Source organism: Mauremys mutica, chromosome 5, assembly GCF_020497125.1.
Source record: "Mauremys mutica isolate MM-2020 ecotype Southern chromosome 5, ASM2049712v1, whole genome shotgun sequence".
Taxonomy (NCBI): domain Eukaryota; kingdom Metazoa; phylum Chordata; order Testudines; family Geoemydidae; genus Mauremys; species Mauremys mutica.
Genome location: NC_059076.1, coordinates 38,523,786 through 38,537,362, shown reverse-complemented (window position 1 = coordinate 38,537,362; position 13,577 = coordinate 38,523,786). Strand labels below are relative to the sequence as shown.

Below are 13,577 nucleotides of genomic sequence, written 5' to 3'. Positions count from 1 at the left end.
CAAGGACATTTAAAACATTTTCTCCTTTAGTTGCACAAAAACTATTCTAGAATGTTGGAGCTATAACTTTATGCTACAATAAAGTTACTTCCTAATGGAAGATGTTACTGACTGAAACTCCTTATTGCCAGGCCTACTGTAAATCTGCTGTTGGTGTTCCACATAGTTCAAGAAATTTCTACCCTTCAGAGGAAATGCTATGTTGCTAGTACTGCAATTATTAAAAAAAACAGAAGTTAAAACCTATTGTATAATATTCAAAATAAAATTGTATTCACACAAATAGTAACAGTCAGTCCATTCTCCAAAGAACTTACTATCTAAACTGACAAGATTTTGATATTGTACATTCTCTAAGCTTGCTCCAGTTTTTATTCACTAATTGTGACCATAGGACTTTAAAGCGACAATATTTAAGTGAACTGAACAAGATTTAACTACATGCAATAGCTCTCAAAGATCATAGGAGTATGTGTTGTGACCAGAGGGCCATATGCCCAATTTGTGTAAATTGGCATAGTTCCATTTAAGTCAATGAATATATTTTCACAAGATGAGGATTTGGCCTGTAGATTTTATCCATGTTAATGGTCATGGCAATATAAATGTTTTCAGCGTATACTTCAACACACATTAAAGAGGTCAATTTAAACCTTAGTCCCATCTCCCCCACCCCAGCCCACCCCAAGGATTGAACTCTACCATTTTAGCATACTGAAGTACAAATTGCCTGGTCTTGAATAAGGTTTTAGAAGTTGTTAGTTAAATGGAGCTTCCATGATCTAACACTACATCTTTAAATCCTACTCAGGATTTGAGAATCTCTGCACTAGGGGTAAAATTCAACCCATAAACTTAAAAATAAACTTAATTGGTATGCAATGGTACATAAGCCTCTTGCTGGTCCTCTGAATGGTGGTGAATTTCACCCTAGATTAACAGAATTAGGGCTATTTCAGGATGTTTGTATTGATTATGATTCCTTACAATTGCTAGATCTTTCTCTGCAATATCGAAGAACTATTTTCTCCTGATGTTCTTACACTTGGCACAGATCAATGCTAGAAGATTATGAGCCAGATTCACCACTGTGTTATACCAACGTAGTTCCATTAAACAAAGGTTCTTTGTAATCTAGCACTAATGGATCGTACAGTGGGCTCTGAAATAGTGTTCCCTGCTGCTGTAGATGCTCAAATAAAACTAACTGAACTAAATGGTGTTGAACTGACACAACACTCGAGTAATACAGTGGTAATCAAGCCTTAGATTTAGGTGGGGGTTTTTTTGGGGGGGGGGGGAGGCTGTTTTTACAGACCACGTCTAATGGGAGTCAAGCTAAATGTCAACAGAAATCTAGCCTTTGTATATTCCCCCGAAGGAGCATGTCTTACAATCTTTATTTTTTTCAGTTACTCATCACTGCCACAAAAAATAAAACACTAATTCATCATGAGTGGTCTTTGAATATGCTTGGTTTGATAGGTTCTTAGCCCCACCTTCTTCCAATAATTAGCATATGTATCAAACATTGGTATGGAGAACCAGAGAAAATACCTACTCATTCTTTCCCAAGAGAAATACTTCTCCCTTTGTGTCTTATTTTCATACCTTCTTTTTCAATCCCTAACAAGCAACTGACAGTGCAAGGCTGGAATAGAGCCAAGTTAGGTAAAGTTAAGCCTTACACCAGAAAACCATGCCATCTCATTTATTAACAGGGAGAGAATCTCCCTTGCTTTCTTCTACCTACAGGCACTCAAGAAAATCAGTTCTTCATGCCACAACATGCATGCTCCAGTCTATATGACACAAGGCCAGCAAGCAAATTTCTTGCAATCACTCCAAGAAAACCATCTTGAATGTGCTTATACACCCCAAAGCAATCCATTTTAATTGTTTTGAAATCCTGCTCTTTTAGGATTTGCTAGTTGGTGACTTGTCTAGAATAACCATGGTGTCCTTTCATTCCAGTCATGTTACAATCATCACCTGTAGTTTAATACAAGTGTTATGAACACATTTGCTTTGTGCCAAAAAGAAGCAATTCCTGACTCTTGGTGTTTTAGGCACCCTTGTGGCTTTGTTCAAAGCTAAATGTTTGACATTTGCAGTACAGAAAGGTTTGGACAGTGTAAACTAATTATATGCCCAAACTATCCTAGTTAATTCCAGGAGCATGTGGGCAGTTCAATGTAAGTAGTAGCAAAGTTGTTGCTGATTTGACCACAGCATGAGCTTTAGAAACTTGCTGCTGTTCAATAGTGAGTTGTATTTGGACATCTACCGCAGCAATGAAAAATGTTTCACAGCCCACTGTGATTCTTTAGTCCTGGGGGGAAAAAGGATATTTAATTCCTATCCTACTGTAGGAAGGTCTCTGTACATGTTTGTAGAGCGGGGTTATTTCCTCTCTTATTTGCTTTATACAGAACATACTGAAACATTCCCTATAGGGAATATATACTTTCCAAACCTTTCATCATTTTTGCTTATCATCTCTGTACATCCAGTCTTTAAGCATAGCCATTAGTAACGAAACAAAAAACAAAATACAGACCACACACAAAACACTCCTCAGTTGGTAGGCTTATATTAGACCATGAAAGAATGAAGATGACAATCTAGAATTATGAAATGTGGTCCTATAACCTGAACATATATTTAGTCAGATCCCATGTTGCCAAAAGTCCAGGAGACCTATTCCTCCACACCAAAAAGAACAAACACCATATATTCTGAAAATTTCAAGGAGACATCAGCATGTGTCTAGGGCACACACGGCAGCAAAACATAATTTAGAGTAAAGGACTTGTACTCTCTTGCTATGTCCACTTCTGTGTTTTAAAAATATATCAAATGTGCACGTTTGCACTAAGTTTTCTGTTGTATACCATATACAGTACAAGAACAATGGTACCTTTCTTCTAATAATAAACAAAACGACTGGTTGGTTTGTTTGCTCTTTGGTATGAGAGGCAGCAAGGTGCAGTGTACAGGGTAACGGAGTGGAAGTCAAACTACGTAGGTTAATTTGCAGCTCTACCATTGGCAAGGTGTGAGATTTTATATTAGCCACTTAGGCTCCTAAGTCAGGATAGATGTTGTAACGCCGAGCACAGCAATGCCGAAATATCTTTACAAATCTGGGCCTTAAACTCCATAACTCAGTATGATATTGCTACATTTAAGTTCTATCTACGGTTGGCTGAAAATTTTCCATCACAACTGTTCGACAGAAAATTGGGTTTTCAACCAAAACAAAAACATTTTGTGTAAAGTCTCAGTTTTCTGCTGAAAAAGGAAACAATTTTGGCTGAAAATTTTCAGTTTAAAGTTTTCACCTAAAACTCAAATATTTCCATGGGGGGGAAAAAGTGTAAAAGAGCTTTTTGTATAGAGATAAACTCACACTGAGCTAATATAATTATGTAACATTAAATATGTAAAACATTAAAACACAATTTACTTACACGACCATTTCTACCACGTTGAACTCTGAATGCATGTTTCCAGAACAGGGACAGTAACTCAAAAGCAGATGGGTAATCAAGTATCTGGCATGGCTCTCCAGCTTATGAGACGTTTTCTTTGAGACTTCTGCCTGTAAATGAGTGTTGCCATCATCAGCCTAAGGAGAGGCTGCATATAACTGAGATCCAGTTACAAAAATAGATCACGGGAATGCATTTGTCAGGAAGTAACTAATGCCAAGACTATCCTGCAGACTTATCTAGCTGGATCTCTGCTTCTCAAGACCATTCATTTACTGTATTAACAATAGATGAGCTTATTTTCAGGGTAACCTATTTAAATAACTTTATATAGTACCTATTCCATCCCTTACTTAAGTGACCTCATTTTCATGAGATCTTGATTAATTTTTAAGCAGCTCAAATCTAAATTCATCTGTTTTTACTTCCAATTGCCTTAGTCTTTAACTTGGTTCAGGAAGAATTTATATAAAAGGCAACAGTCAACCAACATGCAAAATACATTTCTTTGCTAGCCTGCTTAATGTACTATTGACATCCATGGCTACAAAACTGTAAGCTGTAAATTGCATCTGTGTACTGTGGACCCCAGCCAGGTGGATTGGTGACTCTGGGAGATGGCTTAAAGTGAGAACCTACTTTAGACAAGGATTTTAGCCTGGTAAGGTTAAGTTTAGACTTTACGAAGCATTTTATACTTTATTTTTTGCATGTGTGACCATTTCTGTTTCCACTTATCCTTACTCACGATCTCTTAAATCTTAATCTTTTATAATAAGCTTATGATTATTTCACTATAAATATATTTCATTGCTACATGGCTATAAAGGTCTGCAGAAGCCTGGAAGTCAGTGCTTGGGCACCGCCGGAGGCTGTTGGTTTGAGGGAGCTGAGCTACAGTAGGACCAGACAAGGCTGCTTCACACTAAGGGCAAGTAGTAGTGAGGTACCTTGGGGACTCTTGGGGAGCGTCACAATCCCCAATAAGAGGTGAGGTAGCCTGTACAATGTAGCCCACACAATGCAAAAGTTTGAGAACTATAGTATACAAAATGAAACCCAGGCAGTAGAAAAATATCTTAAAAACACATCACTTAAAACTACATAATAAAAATACTAAACTTACTCAGTTGCAATTAGTAAAGGTTAGTATTGTTCTTAATGTGATTTTATTTTGACAAGTTTCAGAGGGGTAGCCGTGTTAGTCTGGATCTGTAAAAAGCAATGAGTCCTGTGGCACCTTAAAGACTAACAGATGTATTGGAGCATAAGCTTTCGTGGGTGAAAGCTTATGCTCCAATACATCTGTTAGTCTTTAAGGTGCCACAGGACTCACTGTTGCTTTTATTTTGACAAGAATATCTTGCCACTGAATTACCACACATGCAGTATTACTTACAGCAGACAGCTTTACAGAGTTTCGTTTGGGAACATCTGCAACAATTATGAGAGGTCACACAAACTGAATCTTACTGACAAAAAACAGACTTGTAATTCCCTTGAGACTCCAGTTCGTCAGCCAGAGTTTAACCTAAGATTTACCCCTTTAATTGTACAGCATTCTAAGTGCCCCGATTTCTTGCTCCATTTGTTATGCAACATCTTTAATGCAGGACATCTATGCAATTTCAGCCTCTCTTCTGTCAATAGAACTTTGAACCGTTTTGTTTCTAGTGTTAAAAGATAAGCTAGCTGTTTATAAGGTAGAGTATCCTAAACACACACACACACACACACACACACACACACACAGTGCACCACATGTTTTTGTTCACTAGTATTTTCACCAATTTCTTCTTTATTCAGGAAATCATTCACAACCAGACATCATGAATTCTTGGAAGGTATTAATAAAGAAGAAGAAATATTTAGGTGAAATTTCATTGTACTTATCTTGTGCATTATTGATCTGAAGAATACATATTGGGTTAAGAATACATATTATTACTAACATAATGAAGAAAGCAATGTGATGCAAGTGAGTCAGGGTCAAGCACCTAGTATTGATAGGCGACCAAGCTACTACATCCACAGACCCAGCGATTTGGTTTTCCTCTTGCCAACTGGTGCTGTGCTGTTTCACCCGTCTCTTGAAAGGTTACCTCATTTCTGTATATCATCTTCCCTCAATGAAACCATGTTTGGCCCAACTGGAACACAGAGTATTAGTATCAAGATAGTACGGCTTGTTACTAATAAAGGAAGAGGCTTTCCTAGATTACAGTTTAGCTCCTTGAAACCGAAGCAAAGTTCTCTCACACCATGCTGCTACCTGGCAGTGAAAGTGCTTACCATGTACTATGCAGGGCCGGCTCTAGGCACCAGCGCTCTGTCCCATCCCCCCCCAGCTCACCTCTGCCTCCTCCCCCAAGCACACTGCCACTCCGCTTCTCCCCCCTCCCTCCCAGGCAAGAAGGGTAAATGCAGCACACCCGTGGGAGGACGCGGGGCCGAGGATTTGGGGAAGGGATTGGAATGGGGCGGGAAAGGGGCCAAGTTGGGGCGGGGGGCATGGGAAAATTTTTTTTGCTTGGGGCTGCAAAAAACTTGGAGCCAGCCCTGGTACTGTGCTGTAATCTATAAATGGATTGGAGTGGCTATTCCGTTTCCTTCAAACTTTTATTGTTCTGCATTCCCCCTCCAAGAATCCTGAAGGGGACAAAAGGGTACGGATTCCTGGGCTGCTGCAGAGAAGCAAAACACACAACATAATTCCGGTTTGCTTTTTGATGGATTCTTTGTTGGAGATGGAATTGAGGAATTTTCCTTTTTTTTCCCTGGAAGAATTGATGACGTCTAAATATTCTCTTCTATTTGACTGGCATGCATCTTGTTAAATCTTTAAAATAATCTTTCTCCCCAATCTCCAACACACGTAAAGGCTGAGAGGGAAGACTTAATCTAGTTCAAAAAGAAATTAATCTGGGGAAGTTCTAGCGTCTTATACAGGAGGTCAGACTAAATGATCACTGTAGTCCCTTCTGTCTTTATAATCTGTTAATGTATTTATGGTATGGTGCTGCATTTCTGAAATATGTAATAGTTCTGAATGATTTGAAAATACGTTACTTCTTAAACAAAGTCTTAAACCATTGGAAGCAGATGCAATCCATCAATGCTGAACTAAACAAGCATTAATCAGGAAAAAAATAGAGGGGGAAATTAACCGTTAGTGTATGTTGCCAAATGATACTGAAATTAGCACCAATACTTAGCAAGAGTAAAGCAAATTTAAGAAACTTTGCTGTGCTGGAGAGGATTTCAGTTCTGAATTATGCCTATTTTTACAGGGGATTAAGAGGCAAATTTGTGATATATTGTGCATTTAAATCAATATAATTATGCAGTGTTATAAGAAAGTTCTGTAATATGTTTATTTATAAACATTTAATAATATCTGAGATGCTGCTGTATTCTGACCCTTAGCAGCAGAGGATCTAACTCAGTCTTCGGATAGGTGAAAACAGCAAGGAAGGATCAAAAGATTTATAGCATCTTTCAACTGAGTCTACATCTTGGAGCCTGCATCTTTTGGATGAATATTTACTCACAACATGGCCACAGTCCCAGCACTTCACAAGCAGGGTCAAAGGCTTGTTATTCTTCATAGGGATAAGAATGAAGGCCTTAAAAGTTGTTTGTTCTGTCGTCCTTTTCAGAGAAAAAAGCTTGGGGTGTGCCCTGAGTATGCAGAAAAGTTTGCCATACAAGAAAGGCGCACAGCTTTAGAATATCACTTACTGTAAAACAGCACCAAACACACACACTACCTAGGTTGTGTCTCATTTCCAAACTAAGGTTATGGATCACCAGAACCAATACCATTCAAGACAGAAAAAGGAACCATTGCTGTCAACTACTAAAAACTGATTATTCTCCTCCCAGAACCTATTTAAAGCTACCTCACTGCTACTTAGATAAAACATATCAAGTTACAGAAAGACGTAATGGCTTTGCTATAACCTTTGTTTCTTTTCAACAGACGAAAAATACAAAACAGTTACTGCATTTAGTAGTATTATTTACAGGGTATTTTTTAACATGCCACAGTAACCTAATTTAAACACCTTTGGAACAGATTGGAAAAGATTCAATTATTAAGCACAACTCACACAGAGTCACAAGTAGAAATGTTCAGTTAAATTTAAAGGGCAGCGAAGGCAAACTACATCTCCAGTGGCTTAAAAAAAAGCTGTCAAGGAATATGCAACAGATAATTATTGAATAGCTATAGCTACTGTAGTGCGTTGATTTTTTGCTACATAGAATCAGCAATATACATTCAAGCACAAAACACACAGGACCACATTATCCATCCGATGTACCTAATGTTTCATTTCAAAGAGGTTCACACACACACACACCATAAACTTTTGTTTAAGTAAGATGGACTAATTTTAGCATTATATTTATGTCTGGGGCCCAGATTCAAGGAAGTACTTCAGCATGTGCCTAGTATTAAGCACACGAGTAGGCCACTGCTCACATGGTTAAAGTTAGGCATCTGCTTAAGTACCTTGCTTAACTAGGGCCCATATCATTAACATTGTTACAGCATTTCTAGTATAAACCATTATTTTCTGGGTTCTCTCAGTTATTCAAGATAAAACTGACCTGAATCTTGATACATTGTTTGATACATTACATTGAATTCGGAGGACAAAACACAACTATCCATACCAGGGGTCCCCAACCCCCGGTCCACGGCCCGGTACCGGGCCGCGACCTCTTACAAACCGGGCCGCGAACCGATCCAGTCATGCCTGCGGGAGGTCCGCTGCTCCCAGGGCTCCGGTGGACCTCCCGCAGGCATGACTGCGGACGGTTCGCTGGTCGCGCGGCTCAGCTGGACCGCCCGCAGGCATGCCTGCGGGAGGTCCACCGGCTCCGGTTGAGCTGCTGCAGGCATGCCTGCGGGCGGTCCAGCTGAGCCGCGCGACCAGCGAACCGTCCGCAGTCATGCCTGCGGCAGCTCAACCGGAGCCGGTGGACCTCCCGCAGGCACGCCTGCGGGCGGTCCAGCTGAGCCGCGGGACGAGCGCTCCCTCCGCAGGCATGACCGGTCCCTGGTCCTGAAAAGGTTGGGGACCCCTGATCCATACCATTTAGACTACTGCCTTAAGTTCTCTTTTCTAATTTAGAAATATAGCTGAAATGGTAAAACTTGAAAAGTAGCTAACTATTGTGCATGCTTAGCAGATTCTTTTCAACCTAGTATCAGCTCTCCATTCACCTCGACAAAGAGTTACTTGGGCGCAGCAGTTGCATGACAAAGTCAACGCAAGTCTAGAGAGAATATATGAAAAATCCTTTACAGTGAAATTACAACATGAAAATGATTTCAAAACAAAAAGCATGAAAACCCTCACAAGAGTTCCACTGGGATTATCATATCATCATAATGGCAGGGATAAACGTGAGGTACACACAAGCTCCACTATTCCTAAAAATGTGTGATATTAAAACCTTTCAAGATCTATGGGTCCTACACATGCTACATGTGGTGTACCTCATCCAGTGCACTAAATGCCCCAGTAACCACTATGTGGGTGAAACTAGACATCACTATGCTTTTGAATAAATTCACAACGAAAATGATAAAAAAAGGACAAACACCATATCGCCCAAGGACCAGCACCTTTACAAAGCGATCACTCCATATCTGATCTCTTAGTCCTCATCTTCAAAGGAAACCTGCACAACACTTTCAAAAGATGAGCATGGGAGCTTAAATTCATAAATTTGCTAGTCACTAAAAATCATGGCCTTAATAAAGACACTGAATTTATGGCTCATTACAACAATTTATAACCCACTAGCACCTCCCCACTTTTTTTTGTCCTATGACTACAAAGGCCACTTCACTTTGAATGGTCTCTTGAAATGCGTTACCTACTTATGCTAAACAATCTGTTCCACCTTGTGTATAGCTGGTTGATAAGTACCTTTCCCCGATCTGAAGAAGAGCTCTGTGTAAGCTTGAAAGCTTCTCTCTTTCGCCAACAGAAATTGGTCCAATAAAAGATATTACCTCACCCACCTTTTCTCTCTGATATTAAAAATAACCAGTACTTTAAAAACATGAAAATGCTAGAGTTGGAATAACACCCATATTTTGGCATCTGTTTTTATACCCATCATCTAAAAATTACATATTTTTGCAACTTGATAATTATTCTTCTTTACACAGACAACATAAAATAATATTGCACTTAACTCAGGAGTAGAAAAATTCAGAAGCGCAAGGATTCCGAGACAGCAGGTGAAGAAATCTCTCTTCACTGAAAGTAACACCACCAAGAGGGAAAAAATGCACTATGGAAATATATATTAATTTACTGCACTGTCATTTGTGACCAAAGGTTGGCAAGACTGTTCTGAGGTTGTCATTGCTCACTATTTCTGAGGAAATGTTACCCATAATCCCATATCCAACAGTTAATGAGTGAGTGCTCAAGCATTGTAATGCCCCAGGTGCAGCAATTCACATAATGCACAAAGATTCATTTCAGTCTTCTTTAAGCTGTGCTACCACAGGAGAGGCCATATGTCCTTATTAAAGCTGACTGTCTCACAAGGAGTCAACTGATGCCCAGCAGGGCACAATTACAGTTCATGACTCAACTCCGGGATGTTGATATTTATCCTCAATTTCCTTTAGAACCACCTATTCTGATACATGTGATGACTCAAGGTAATCTCAATTAGCTGGTATCTGTTGTAACCTGCATGAAACTCCTCTGGACCCAGGAGACCTTGTTATCCATCCCAGAACAGATCATTTAGTTGTATTCAACAAAGTCATGAACTAGTCCAGATTTTCGTGAACACTACCCGTTTCTGAAATGAACAGGCAGGTGTCCTGAGATGTAGCGACTTGTTTATTTCCTCCAGTGGCTCTCCCACACACACCAAAAGATGCATCACTTAGATCATTTTAATGGTCATCTCAAACAATTTGAGGGGTGAAGAGGATCATGTTCTGCTGCATAAGTCTCAGAGACAAGCTAAATTCCGCTATCCAACATATGTGCAAAAAATCTCATTGTACTTCAGTGGAAACTGCATGTGCATACCACAGGGCATAATTTGGGCATAAGTGATTTGCCTCTACAATTGTTTTGAAATTAAGTCAATATGTTTCTTCTGCACATTAAAGTCTAGAAACTTTGTTTTTAAAAATACAACCCACCTCGTTTGATCTTTACAAAAAAAATTAATTTACCAGTACATGCTGACATGTTTCTAAACATATTTTCCTACCATACATCCAGTGGAAAAAAAAAGTGGCCTTTGAATATACAGTTTATGAGCGTCTTAATCCACTTGTTTCTAAAAATAATGAAATTTTATTAAAGGGTGTCGCACCAAATACAACATGTCCATCTTTAAAGTACGTTTAATTTCACCCTGTCTCCTTAAGATAGATTTCACACAGGCATTCATTCCAATATGAAAATTTCAGACAAATAAAGTGTGCAGTTCACAGAGCAGTACATTTTAGCTGCATGGAGAACAATCTACCATACAGATGTTTCACCTGTATATCAAGAACAACATTTAAGGACTGCCTTCCAAAATATTCCAAAACAGAATTTATTGTTAGCATCATTAATTTTCTGGGCAAAGGTATTATCCTGTGAAAAAGAAAATATTCTGTTGCTAAGAACAGCAGCAACAGTGGTATCATCGCTTTCCCTCAATCCTGAGACCACATCACTGTTGCAACATGCCTGCTCTCACCACGCTTGTGAAGAAGGATCACCAACGTGGATCTTAATCCTCCTCACCTACAAGGTGCTGCTACACTAAACAATCAGCACCACCTGAGCTGTATAAGAAAACTTCACCCACCCAATTTTCCTCAGCACAAAGATCTATCAAATCACCTGGAAACTCCCCAGCACACAAACTCATCACCACGCTCAATCTTCAATTCCTGACTAAAACTGGTACTTGTGAGCCTTCTGATGATGGCAGCTCTCTTTCTGAGCAGTGACGTTCTATGCAATCATCCAGGAGAAGTCAGAGTCCATATTGTTAGAGAAGTGCTCTATAAAATATTTCTGTATTTATGTAAACAGCCAGCTCACAGGCAAGGTGCCAGCCCGCGGCAATCAAGAATATGAAATATTATTCTTGGTTTTGCAGCACCAGTAAAACCCGCTGCACTGCACCTGGCTTTTTGTGTGCAGCAATTTTCATGCAGCTCCTAATATTTTGAACTGGTGTCCAACCTCCTTCACACAACAGAAAATCTGCACTTAAACATATTTTAAACAAAACAAAAAAAAACCATTTCCTCTGCTGAATCAATTTTTAGGCAAAAATGTAAAAACAAAACTCAGAAGCCAGCCTAACTTCCCTAAAAAGCACCCATAAACCTCTCTTCATCTTTTCAAAAAGCCATAAGTACAATCTCACAGTTGCCTATCATATTGCTTCCAAGCTCAATTCCTAACATGCACTACGCTGGCAATATCATGGCACCCCGAAGAGAGGTATAACTATGGAGAAAAAAGTTAGAACTACCCACACTACCTCCACATATTAAAATAAAGCATTTGTTGGTATCCAAACCAGTTGGTATTCAATTACACTTGTTTTTCTCCCTACTCAAATGCAGACTCTACCTGCACTGTGCTGATGTCTATCACTAAGCATAGGCCAGTGGTCCCCACACTTTTTCTGCACCCCAACCCCAGAAGCTACAGTCAGGGGCCAGGGCAGAGCCATGGTGGGGAGCCAGCACGGTGGGGAATGGGACCAGAACCCCAGTGGGAAGACAAGGCTGAGAGCGAGGCCGCGACCAGGAACCAGGCCATGGTCAGGGCCGGAGACAGGGCCAGGAGTGGCGCCACAGTCAGGGCTGGGGCCAGGAGCAGAGCTAGGGGCAGAGCATCAGAACATGGCTGGATAGCGTTCCCTGCCTGCCCCCAACCACACCCCCCGAACATTCCTCCACGCCCCCCTACGGGGGCACACTCCACAGTTTGGGGACCACTGGCATAGAGATATTTCAGTATGGTGGGGGGAGGAGTAGCAACTGAGGTAATGAAAATTGTAAAAAAGGGGGAAACATAACGACATACAAATTTGTTGAAAACGGTCTCCAATCTTGCTCACTATGACACTCAGCAGCTTAGTGAGAATGTGGAAAGGATTTTTTTTTATTCCTTTTTCAAGTTTCAGTTTACATTTAATGCATGATGGAACCTGGTTTACAATTGTTTTATAGTGGAGGCAGGGTTGCTTAGTGGCTGGAGTAATGAACTCACTCAAGAGACCTAGATTCTAATTCATGGCTCTGCCACTGGCCTGCTGTGTGACCTTGGTCAGCTCACGTCACCTTTCCTCTGTTCAGTTTCCCTATCGGTAAAATGCTGATAACAAAACTTGCCTCCTTTGCAGAACATTCCGAGATCTAGTCATGAAGTGCTTTATAACAGCTAGGTATTATTACTAGTAGTCGTCTTGTGCACCATTAGTATCATGAATAATACCATTTTCCTGCAAAATTGCTATCACCAGTATCTGAAATATCGATCTTTACTCAGACTTTGTTCTTCTCATCTAGTGAAGGAAGCATTTTTCAAAAAGTGTGAACTCTTCCACTAAACAATCTGGCTAAAGTTTTCTTTTTCAAGTTCTTTATGTATGATCTGTGGGAAAAAGTGGAAGAGGTGGGAAACACTGTGCCCTATTTGTTTGTTTAGGGTGGCCTGAAAAAGTTTTTAAAACCACTCTGCTTGGCTTTTCTTTATATTAGAATTTTAGATCTTCTCTACTGTGTTTTGCATGGATGATATTATGGACAACCAGAGAATTGGTAGGACGACATCAGACAAAACATAGAAATTAAACCTGACAAAGGGGAAGAGAGGTTTACTCTCTCTGCTGAAAATTTTGTTCTTGTTGTTAATGCCAACATAACCATGATGCCCAAAAGACACCTGGGCAAAGGAGTTTATGTTACAGATCTGACACTGCAGCCTCTTTGTGGAGTCCTTGATCAAAGCCAAAAATGATCAGATTTCATACTCCTACTGTTTGTAAGTTAACAAGCACAAGAAAGAAAAAATC

General features: G+C 39.9%; 1 protein-coding gene across 4 annotated transcripts in view; it reads right to left on the bottom strand.

Moving 5' to 3' along the window:
* The window catches only part of PPP3CA (protein phosphatase 3 catalytic subunit alpha), a 304,975-nt gene that overhangs the window by 191,772 nt on the left and 99,626 nt on the right, over positions 1-13,577 (bottom strand). Inside the window, exon 1 of one of the 4 annotated variants that reach the window (XM_045018969.1) lies at positions 3,474-3,604. The exons of the other annotated variants lie outside the window; for them this stretch is intronic. The gene's annotated coding sequence lies outside the window, so the exon portion shown is untranslated. Of the gene's footprint in view, positions 1-3,473; positions 3,605-13,577 lie in introns of those variants that run through there. 4 annotated transcript variants of the gene reach the window in all.